This window comes from Rattus norvegicus, chromosome 19 (genome assembly GCF_036323735.1).
Source record: "Rattus norvegicus strain BN/NHsdMcwi chromosome 19, GRCr8, whole genome shotgun sequence".
NCBI lineage: Eukaryota > Metazoa > Chordata > Mammalia > Rodentia > Muridae > Rattus > Rattus norvegicus.
This window is the reverse complement of record NC_086037.1, coordinates 2550705-2562807: the sequence shown is the minus strand read 5'-3', so window position 1 is coordinate 2562807 and position 12103 is coordinate 2550705. Positions and strand designations below refer to the sequence as shown.

General features: G+C 37.5%; 1 pseudogene; it reads left to right on the top strand.

Annotated features, from left to right (window-relative positions):
- The first annotated feature begins 294 nt into the window (after positions 1 to 294).
- Pkm-ps1 (pyruvate kinase M1/2, pseudogene 1) overlaps positions 295 to 12103 on the top strand; it is a 32048-nt pseudogene continuing 20239 nt past the window's right edge.

The following is a 12103-nucleotide window of genomic DNA, read 5'->3' as shown; positions in this document are numbered from 1 at the left end:
CAAACTCAGGGACTGGCTCATATTAAATGTATGTTCAATGGCTGAGATTCACCATCCATTCTATACTTAAGTTTTAACGTGTTAGTAGGTAGAAATTGACAAAAAAGGCTACCAGAATCTATGGTAGTAGACCTGGATCCTTACATATAATATCAAGGCTTCCACGGAACTTTCTTCCTTCACTGTGTGTACTAAAAAGAAGAGATACTGAGTTGTGATGCAAAAGGAAATCATTACGTAGAAATTTTTGTCTATGAGGCCTTCTGAACATTGTGGGGTAACAATGCAGTAAGCATGCAGATGGACCTGCTCTTACTAACGCCCTCCTTTCCTAAAGCTATCAAGTGGCCTGGGATTGTTGACATTGATTTTGGAGGAGGCGGGTAATTCCTCAAGGATGATAGTTTGAAAATCATGCCAACATAACAATAGAATTTGGGGACAGTGGAGAAGTTTAAGGCATTTTTTTGCCATGTAGTCTATACTTGTTAATGGAATGTACAGTTCAAATGTTAAAATAAATGTTCTTAGAAGAAAATCACTGCCATGTGAGTGTCTATCATTTTGGCCAAATTCTCCATTGCCCTGATCAGAAAGTCTCAATACAGAACAAGGTCAGCAAATTTTAAACTGTCATACATATGGTGATTGCTGGCTACTGCCTTTCTGTACTGCTAGTGCCTTTTACCTGTGCCCAGAGACTCTTACATCATCCCAACTCTTGTATATAAGTAGCTGATGGTGGTGGCCAGGATTGATGCTACACGTTTGTGAGTAGATGCACTCCCATCCTGGGCAACTTCACTGTAGCCACAACCTGACCACTAACCTCTAGAAATAGACCACATTTCACATGTCTTCTTCATAGAAATTTATGAACTGTCTTCTAAAAAACTGTGCGAGTGCCTTACAAACATGCTAGCTCTTTTTTATTGCCGTGTCATAAATTTAAGAGAGGATTTTTGTGAGCTCACCATTTCAGAAGGTTCAGTTCATCATGGTAGGCTGGAAGTGGGAGAACAGAGGGATCATGTCCTACTGCCCAGAGAGCAGGTAAGAAGGATGTTAGCATCCCTTCCCCTTTTAGCCCTTTGACTCACATCATTACTCCAATTATGTTTGGATTACTTGACAAAGAATATATTTTGGTGTACAGAATGTTTCTAGACAAGCAATCTATTTGACACATATATTACCTCTCATAATTATTATTTAGTTATGATAGGGATTTTAAAATTGATTTTCTTAACAAATTTCAGTTACATAAATCATTATTATCCATTATAATCAGCATTGTCTACAGTATATGTGTTGAAATTATTCCTTACATCTAGCAAAAATTCTTCATACTTTGACCTTGCTAAACTCTCCCTACAGTCAGTCTCTAGTAATCAAAACTCAGTAATCCTGCTACTCCTAGATACCATAATATGAATGGATAAAGAAAAGAAGTATTTTGCATACTTTTATACTATGATTACATCCTTAAAAGCACTCATCCAGACATTTGCAACAACACAGATGATCCTGGCAGATAATATAAACAAGTGGTTTCCTGTGTTAACTCTATAGCAAGCATGAGAACACTGTGAGAGAAAAGAATATGTCTCTAGATTAGCCGTGCCCATGATTCTCCAGGCTTATCACACAGTCAGAAGGTTATGTAATTGTTCCCCAGTTGACATTTTAGGAGAATCCTCCTCAAAGATGAGTGTTGTATCTCTGAAAAAGCATTGTTACCTTTTAGAAGCAATGGTACACAAGACAGACTGGCATTTTTATTCTTAGGAAAAGCTGTCCTTTTAAAGCCAGCTACATCTCTCATTGTGCCCTTGGCTTACCCCAAGAGCTTTGCACTGTTTATCAGCCTTAATCAACATGAGTGACAGAAAACCTGATAATAGACAAGGGATAGTTCTCCTGGTGTGGGTGACCTCTTTTGAAATGTTAGACCTGAAGAAGCTTTATTTACATTTCTTTAGGCTCCAGGCTTTTAAAATATTTTCATCTTGCACACCAAAGGGATGAAAGCCAAAGTCATTCTAGTATCTGTCTAAAACTGCATGTTAACCCAGCAGTCTCTCAGCATCTTCCCTAACTAGGACCTCCTACGGTAGGATGGATAAGCTATTGTAATGTAGTAGCTGTTAAAGTTGGATGCTCTCAGACAGACAGATACGAAGAGTCATTACAAAACTAAGTATGGTCAAATTTATGTTTTAATTAGATCAAAGATGCTGCCATTACTCTTTTAAAATGTATATCATAGACAGAATTTCAAAAGTAAGAAATGAGGTTGGGTCCTTGCTCTGCTACAGAGCTGGGTTACCTTGGGAAGTATGCTAACATCTCTGAGGATATTTCATAGTCGGTACAATGGCAATTAAATTGCACTGTTTAGATGAGAACTGAGTTACTGCAATTTAATGCATAGACACCCAGGGCAGCACTTGGCATACATTAAATGCCTCAAAGACCTTAACTTTCCCACACTCCTCCATCACATACTCTTACTTTAATTGGGATCTTTGTACACCACAGAGAAAATAAAGCACTATCCTAAAAAAACGAGTTCACCTCAGCATGTTTGGTTCAAAGTATGATTAAGTAGTATACCCTGGATGACTACTGTGATTCAACTCTCATCATCTCAGAGCCTGGTGCCAGGACAAGCAGTCCAGTCATGGAGCTTATTAGAAGTGCAGAATCTTGAGCTCTACTTTAAATGGGTTCCCCCAGATCTGCCTCGAGAGAACATCTTCATGATCCCCGTACACATTCAGCGCTCTTTAATGGAAAGAGCACTAAAGCAGGAGTAACTTTCGCTTCATGCAAATGAGTTGATTCTATATAGAGTCTATAAAATTAAAGATGATAAATTAAAGCAAGAATATCTTGTTTTGGAAAAGGTCAAGAGATTTTTCTGGAAGAGCCAAAGTAAGCATTGACTTTGAGTTTGTGTTGCAAATGACATGTATAGATAGATATTTAGGGGTAAATATATGCATGCAAGATTGTGTATATTAAATCAAATGTGGATACAGACAAAGATACACACACACACACACACACACACACACACACACACTACTGCTATCATCAGGAAATTCATACTTTATTTCCTTGGACACTTTTTGACATTTATTACTCACTGGATATGGTTTTCCTATCTTCATCCTGCCCAGGAGAAAAGTATTTACAATTCTGTGAAGTTACCCTTTATTTCATACTGCAAGGGTATAGAGATAGAGGAGAGTACATGCTTTTCCGTGGTGCATAAGACCCTGGATTGAATCTGTAATCAAGTCATGCAATTGGAGTCTATTTGCAAACACCACTGTTGTTTGAGAAAGTCTTACAGAGGACACTTTTGAAACAGGTCCCTGGAGGACAGACTTTTATCATCTTAGAAGTTGAGAAGTCATTTTGTTTTTCATCTTTCCTTATGCAATTCACTTTGCTTTCTCACTCTTTCAGGGGCTGAGGCTTTTTATTTCCCTCTGTGGCCAAAATAGCTAAAATAGATTTACTCCTAATTTGAAGATGTTTCATCATTAAAAATTATATTATTCTGCCGACAATCCTCAGGGAAGACTTAATTTCCACTTCCTGCCACAGTCAGCATGGTTGAGTTTCAGAATTTCCATAAACACAAAATCTATTTAAAGTCATTTCAATAAGCTTCTTTGTTTACGTTTCATAGTCTTTCTAACCAACTAACTACCCGTTCTTAAAGAGCCAATATAATTGACTGAATTTTGACTTAAAGAAATAAGCGCAGTTTAAATTCTTGAGAGACAAGAAATTATGCAAGTGGAGTTTGTTGTGAGAACACAATAATATTACAATGTGGAAGTGTAGAGATGTGCTATGCGGTTGGTGTTAGGTTTTGGAACCTGGGAAAGGGGATGACTTTAGACATTCTTCACGCACAGTCTTCAAAGATGCTATTTCAGGAAGCCATCCACAACACCTAACAAAATTTTGTTCTTCCTGAAGGAAAAGACTCATATTTTTAAGAATGGTACTTTGTTATTAGCAAGGTGATATGGGCTCAGGAAAAGGCAAATATACTCATTTTTATCTTTGACATATTTTTCTTATACCTCTAAAATTCAGAGGACTTGTTCACTTCTCCTAGGTAACAATTACCCTTAACTCAGCATATCAATGAAAAAATGCATTGTAATAGTAATGTTCTCTCCACTATGTTAAACATGAGTTTCATATATTTATACTCTTAAATGAGAAGAATCATGGGGTCATTTCTCCTGGCTTATATCACTACCATTAGTAAGTGAGACATAATGTTCTGATGGAGTGAAACATGGATTGATTTTAGAAGATGTAGTCAAAGAGATTTCTCTTGCAAATTGATGGATTCTAACAGAGACCTCAAAAAGTGATTGAAAAAATAAGACCTTGGGGTATAGCACATTGCTAGTCATATGCGGTCATTATGCTTCAATATCTACTAAGCAGAAATGGCACTAGTTCTGACCTGTGCATTCTCTTTGAGAACTCTACGTGAACAACTGTGAGCAGAAGTAGGCTTGCTCTTCAAACCTGACCTCCATGCTAACATTGCAGAGAGCTTTAAATACTGGTGCTAGCTCTACCATTTAACTTATCTCAGGAGACCTGGAAATGCAGATTGGCCACAGGAGTCATCCAGTTCTCCTGATGAATGTAAATGACCAGGGAGGATTAAGGTGCATCTTTCCAGACTTCACCATCCAGGAAAGATGTTAAGAAGTAAAAAAAAAACAAAACAAAACAAAAGTCAGACAATAAAGTTATAATGTTGAATATAAAATAATTGTGTGGATTTATAAGAGAAGAATTGTCTAAATTTCTACATAGCATACATAGCATAAACATGAAAATAAGAACAAACTAAGACGAAAGAGTTTGGCAGTCCTCCTAAATTAAAATTATGTAGAATATATAATTTATATGCTAATTATACAAACATAATAATAATGATTATTATACAACATCAAAAGCTACCATGGGAATAGTCAGAGACCATGGGATAAAGTTAAAATTGATGTGGTCTATATTTGAAGAGTATTTTTTTTTTATTTTGCTACAAACCATAATGATTTGACAGATAATATTTGGTCAAAAGCCATAGAAGATGTGAAAAATCTCATCTAATGCAACCCCTAACACTGCTCTTGCTTTGGATGTCACCAATTTCTAATTTCCTGGCCATCATTGGACCTTTTTTTAATGCCTGAGTTCATTTTACACAGTTATATTTGTAATATAGGCATAACTTTAATATGTTTTCTTCCTAAAATACTTTTATAACTTCTGTTTGCCATGCCATTTGTCACTGAAGTTAGATGAAACTAATACACCTGCTTAAGGGTTCATCTTGTACTTTACCTTGAGTGCAATAAGCAGTCACTGGCATATGGTCCATAAAATTCGACATAACATGGACATATGGGAAAGATAAACCTGAATGGAAAGCCAGGTAGTAAGAGGAGCATGAGAGTTCTGAGGGTAAGGATAATCATTCACTAGTTCATTAATTCATCCCCTAAACAGGCATCATGTTCCATTTGAAAGTGCATATAAATATGCATAAAATCCTGAAATTAGAAAATTAGAAAATTTAGAAAAACTATGCTGATTTTATACTTATGAATCTGAAAATTTAGTGGAGTGATTACCAAGGAAAAGAAGAGTAGGGAATAATCATAATGTATATAAACTGTAAAGGGAAAAAGAAACAAGGAAAAGAAAGATATATAAGGGAAAGGAAGATAATCTGTAGAATATAACATTAGAGGCATCCTTTCTACAGCAACGATATATAAGGTAAGGCTATAAGAAGGGAAAGGAACCCTGTACTCACAGTAAATTCTACAGCTTGTAAAATACTAGGTGGGTAAGGATACTCAAGGCAGTGTGGCTTAACAACAGGAACCTTAGGAACACTAACCACCAGGGACCAGGGCATATTGCAGCTTTGGGACCATAACTGAGACTACAGATTGTAGCAAACTCTGGTGGTACAGACCTATGAAGTCAGCTACTTTGGAAGCTAAGGTAGGGTGACCTCAAATTCAAAACCAACCTGGGCAACATGACAAATATTTGTTTTAAAAAATTCAGATCCATTTGCACTGTGGATGAGGTCCCTTGATAGAGCAAAACCTATATAAGTCATGAAGGCACATGGAGAAGAAGGCACATCAGAGAATTCAATGTTAGAAGATTTTCTTGCCTAGATAGTGAGTTGGAGGGTAGCATAAACTATGAGGAACCTATCTATGAGTAAAATTAAATTAAATAATCATTTTTATTGAAATTTTTATTTCCATTTCAAATGTTATCCCCTTTCCTGGTTTCCCTTTCATAAACCTCCATCCCATCCCCCCTGCCCCTACTTGAATGAGGGTGTTCCCCCACCCAACCACCCACCCCTTCCTGCCTCCCTGCCCTGATATTCCCCTACACTGGGGGTGCAGCCTAAGCAGGACAAAGGGCTTCTCCTCCCATTGGTGCCCAACAAGGTCATCCTTTGCTACATATGCAACTGGAGTCATGGGTCTGTCCATGTGTATTCTTTGGATGGTGTTTTATTTCCTGGGTGCTCTGGTTGTTTGGTATTACTGTTCTTATGGGATTTCAAGCCCCTTCAGCTCCTTCAATCATTTCCTAACTCATCCAGTGAGAACCCCGTTCTCAGTTCAATGGTTGACTGCAAACAACCGCCTCTGTATTTGTCATGCTTTGGAAGAGCCTCTCAGGAGACAGCTAAATCAGGCTCCTTTCATCTTGTAATTCTTAGCATCAGCAATATTGTCTGAGTTTGGTGGCTGTATGTATATAGACTGAATCCCAGGGTGGAACAGGTTCTGAATGTCCATTCATTCAGTATCTGCTCCAAACGTTGTCTCTATATCTCCTCCTGTGAACATTTACATTCCCCCTTTTAAGAAGGACTGAAGCATCTGCACTTTGATCATTACTCTTCTTGAGATTCATGTGGTCTGTGGATTGTATCTTGGGATATCTGAGCTTTTGGGATAATATCCATTTATCAGTGAGTGCATAACATGTGTGTGGTTTTTTTGTGTGTGTGTATGTGTGTGTGTGTGTGTGTGTGTGTGTGAGAGAGAGAGAGAGAGAGAGAGAGAGAGAGAGAGAGAGACTGCGTTTCCTCCCTCAGGATGTTATTTTCTAGTTCTATCCATTTGCCTATGAATTTCATGAAGTCATTGTTTTTAATAGGTGTGTAGTACTCCACTGTGTAGATGTACCATATTTTCTGTATCCATTCCTTTGTTGAAGGACATCTAGGTTCTTTCCAGCTTCTAGCTATTATAAATAAGACCGCTATGAACATAGTGGCACATGTGTCCTTGTTATATGTTGGGGCATCATTTGGGTATATGTCCAGGAGTAGTATAGCTGGTCCCTCAGGTAGTACTACATCCAATTTTCTGAGGAACTGACAGAATGATTTTCAGCGTAGTTGTGCCAGTTTGCAATCCCACCAACAATGGAGGAATGTTCCTCTTTCTCCAAATCCTCTCCAGCTTCTGTTGTCAGCTGAGATTTTGATCTCAGCCATTCTGACCAGTTGAATCTCAGGGTTGTTTTGATTTGCATTTCCCTGATGACTAAGGATGTTGAACATTTCTTTAGATACTTCTCAGCTATTCGGTATTCCCCAGCTGAGAATTCTTTGTTTGGCTTTGTACCACATTTTAATAGCATTATTTGGCTATGTGGAGTGTAACTTCTTCAGTTCCTGGTATATATTGGATATTAGCCCTGTATCAGATATAGGAATGGTAAAGATTTTCCCCAATCTGTTGGTTGCCATTTTGTCCTATTGACAGTGTCCTTTGCCTTACAGAATCTTTGCAGTTTTATGAAGTCCCATTCGTTAATTCTAAATTTAGAGCATAAGCCATTGATGTTCTTTTCAGGAAAATTTCCCCCAGTACTCATGTATTCTAGGCTCTTCCCTACTTTTTTTCTATTAGTTTGATGTGGAGGTACTTGATCCACTTGGACTTGAGCTTTTACAGGGTGATAAGAATGGATCGATCTGCATTCTTCTATATACTGGCCTCCAGTTGAACCAGCACCATTTATTGAAAATGCTATCTGTTTTCCACTGGATGGTTTTAGCTTCTTTGTCAAAGATCAAGGGACCATAGCTGTGTGGGTTCATTTCACATCTTCAATTCTGTTCCACTGGTCTAATTGCCTGGCTCTGTACCAATACCATAGAGTTTTTATCACTATTGCTCTGTAATATATCTTGAGGTCAGGAATGGTGATTCACCTAGAAGTCCTTTTCTTGTTGAGGATAGTTTTCATTATCCTGGGTTTTTTGTTATTCCAAATGAATGTGCAAATTGCTCTTTCTAACTCTATGAAGAATTGACTTGGAATTGGATGGAGACTACATTGAATCTGTAGATTGATTTTGGCAAAATGGCCATTTTTACTATTTTAATCCTGCCAATTCATGAGCATGGAAAATCTTTCAATCTTTTGAGATCTTCAATTTCTTTCTCCAGAGACTTGAAGTTCTTGTCATACAAATCATTCACTTGCTTGGTTAGAGGCACACCGAGGTATTTTATGTTATTTATGACTATTGTGAAGAGTGTCATTTACCTAATTTCTTTCTCAGCTTGTTTATCCTTTGAGTAGAGGAAGGCTACTGATTTGTTTGAGTTAAGTTTATATCCAGCCTCTTTGATGAAGTTTATCAGGCTTAGTTCTCTGGTGGAACTTATTTTTTTCCCATCTTTATTAAATTGGGTATTTCTTATTTACATTACAATTGTTATTCCCTTTCCCAGTTTCCAGGTCAACATCCCCCTAACCCTCTCTCCCCCTCCCCTTCTATATGGGTGTTCCCCTCCCCATCCTCCCCCCATTACTGCCATCCCCTCAATAATCCCCTTCACTGGGGGTTCAGTCTTGGCAGGACCAAGGAATTTCCCCTTCCATTGGTGCCCTTACTAGGCTATTCATTGATACCTATGCAGTTGGAGCCCAGGGTCAATCCATGTATAGTCTTTAGGTAGTGGCTTAGTCCCTGGAAGCTCTAGTTGATTGGCATTGTTGTTCATATGGGGTATCAAGCCCCTTCAAACTCTCTCAGTCCTTTCTCTGATTCCTTCAACGGGGGTCCCGTTCTCAGTTCTGTGGTTTGCTGCTGGCATTTGCCTAAGTACTTGCATTATTCTGGCTATGTCTCTCAGAAGAGATCTACATCGAGTTCCTGTCAGCCTGCACTTCTTTGTTTCATCCATCTTATCTAGTTTGGTGGCTGTATATGTATGGGCCACATGTGGGGCAGGCTCTGAATAGGTGTTCCTTCAGCCTCGGTTCTAAACTTTGCCTCCCTATTCCCCCACCAAGGGTATTCTTGTTCCCCTTTTAAAGGAGTGAAGCATCCACATTTTGGTCATCCTTCTAGAGTTTCATGTGTTCTGTACATTTAAGGTAATTCGAGCATTTGGTCTAATATCCACTTATCAATGAGTGTATACCATGTGTGTTTTGTGTGTTTTTCTGTGATTGGGTTATCTCACTCAGGATGATATTTTCCAGTTCCATCCATTTGCCTACGAATTTCATAAAGTCATTGTTTTTGATAGCTGAGTAGTATTCCATTGTGTAGATGTACCATATTTTCTGTGTCCATTCCTCTGTTGAAGGGCATCTGGGTTCTTTCCAGCTTCTGACTATTATAAATAAGGCTGCTATGAACATAGTGGAACATGTGTCTTTTTTATATGTTGGAGCATCTTTTAGATATATGCCCAAGAGTGTCCTCAGGTACTTCAATGTCCAATTTTCTGAGGAACCTCCACACTGATTTCCAGAATAGTTGTACCGGTCTGCAATCCCACCAACAATGGAGGAATGTTTCTCTTTCTCCACATCCTCAGCAGCATTTTTATCTTAGCCATTCTGACTGGTGTGAGGTGGAATCTCAGGGTTGTTTTGATTTGCATTTCCCTTATGACTAAAGATGTTGAACATTTCTTTAGGTGCTTCTCAGCCATTCAGCATTCCTCAGCTGTGAATTCTTTATTTAGCTCTGAGCCCCATTTTTAATAGAGTTATTTGTCTCCCTGCAGTCTAACTTCATGAGTTCTTTGTATACTTTGTATATGAGCCCTCTATCAGTTGTAGGATTGGTAAAGATCTTTTTGCAATCTGTTGGTTGCCATTTTGTCCTAACAACAGTTTCCTTTGCCTTACAGAAGCTTTGTAGTTTTATGAGATCCCATTTGTCTATTTTTTGATCTTAGAGCATAAGCCATTGGTGTTTTGTTCAGGAAATTTTCTCCCGTGCCCATGTGTTCAAGATTTTTCCCCACTTTTTCTTCTATTAGTTTGAGTGTACCTGGTTTGATGTGGAGGTCTGGTGGACCTTTTTGGGTCACTTAAATATACTATCATATCATCTCCAAATTGTGATAATTACTTTTAAAGAGAAATTCTCCTGCGTACACATGGGTTTCTTTTCTAAATACAATACTAAGCTAGTGAATCCCTTTAAAGAAACATAACATTGTAATTTGTGATGTCTAACAAATTACAAAAATTTCTTTTTTCACATGCAGAAAAAGGAGTCAAAGCAAAAAGAAAAAAATGCTACTACTGTAATCTAAATATGACTCACCAGGTAGTAGGATGTCAAAAAGAATAAGGGTCTTGCTGTTACCACCTGAGGAATTAAGGTCAATTACTCACAGCCTCATGTTTGAAAGAAAGAGTGACTATTGCAAATTGTTCTCTGAGATCCAAGCTCTGATACACATATATAATATGTATTAGCGCACAGACACACACATGCATGTCCACATATACACACACAGGTAGGTGGGAAGCAAGAAGGAATGGAGAATAGACAAGACTTAAAACTAACATTATAAAAATACAAAGTTAGTAAAGAACAAAGTTCCAGATGCACCTCGGAATTAAAATTAATAGTGCCTTTGGGATAGAAGCCACAGGCCAGGTGAAAGAGGGCAATGGTTAATGAGCCTTTTCAAATGATTTTTCAATTACACTGAAGCCATTACATTTTAAGTATAGAAATTTTCTTGTTTCTATTAAAATATATAGATTAAGCACTCTAATGGCCTTCATTAAATACTTCTGAAATGATTGAATCGAATATAAATTGCAATATTTGCTGTGTTTTCTCATGTGTTTCTCTTTGGTGATGGTTGTGAATGTTATTGTAAAAATTAACATCAATTATAAAGACTGTATTAATCATGTTAGCGATATTTGTTTTTTAAAGTTTTTAAGCTTTGAGCTCATCAATTCCTTTGTAATTTCCCTCACTGTTCCAAGCTCAGTTGTATAATAATACAGTTATTAGAAGTTATTTTAGTGTATGTGCTTTCTTAATTACAATAGTCACTGTTTTTTTCCAACCTATGTTAAAAGCATGTTAATTTTATTCCTAAATTGTTAGATAGGCTTTCCAGAATCATTTGTTAAATAATCACTCCCCTTTTCCATTAGGTGAATCTCTCTTCCTCAAAATTTAATGTGCATGATCAATTGATTTATTTATTCATTCCTTTCTTTTGTTTTCTGTCATTCTATTACTTTGACACAAAGTTTAAAGAGCAAATATTTACCTGTATGTGTAAATATCTGTCGGTACACATGTGAACATGTGTATGAGTAGGTTGTATGTGCATCTGTGTATGAGTGTGCATTTGTGTTTGTTACATATATGCACATGTGTATGAACTATGGGAGTACACGTGTGTGCATTTATGTATGTGTGTAGGTGTGTGCATGAGTTTTCATATGCATGTGTGTTTGTATGTGTGTGTATGTATATGCATAAATGTGTGTACATGTATGAAAGTATTCATATGCATGTGTGTTTGTGTATGTCTGTGTATTTGTGTGTGTATGTTTGTGTGTATGGGTGTGTATGTATGTTGTATCTGTGTGTAGTCAATGTGTGTGTTTTGGAGTGTGTGTGTGTTTGTGTGTATCCAAGTGTGTGTGTGTGTTTATGGTTGTCTATGCAGGTATATGTAGGTATGTGTATCTGCATGTGCATGTTTATTGTGTG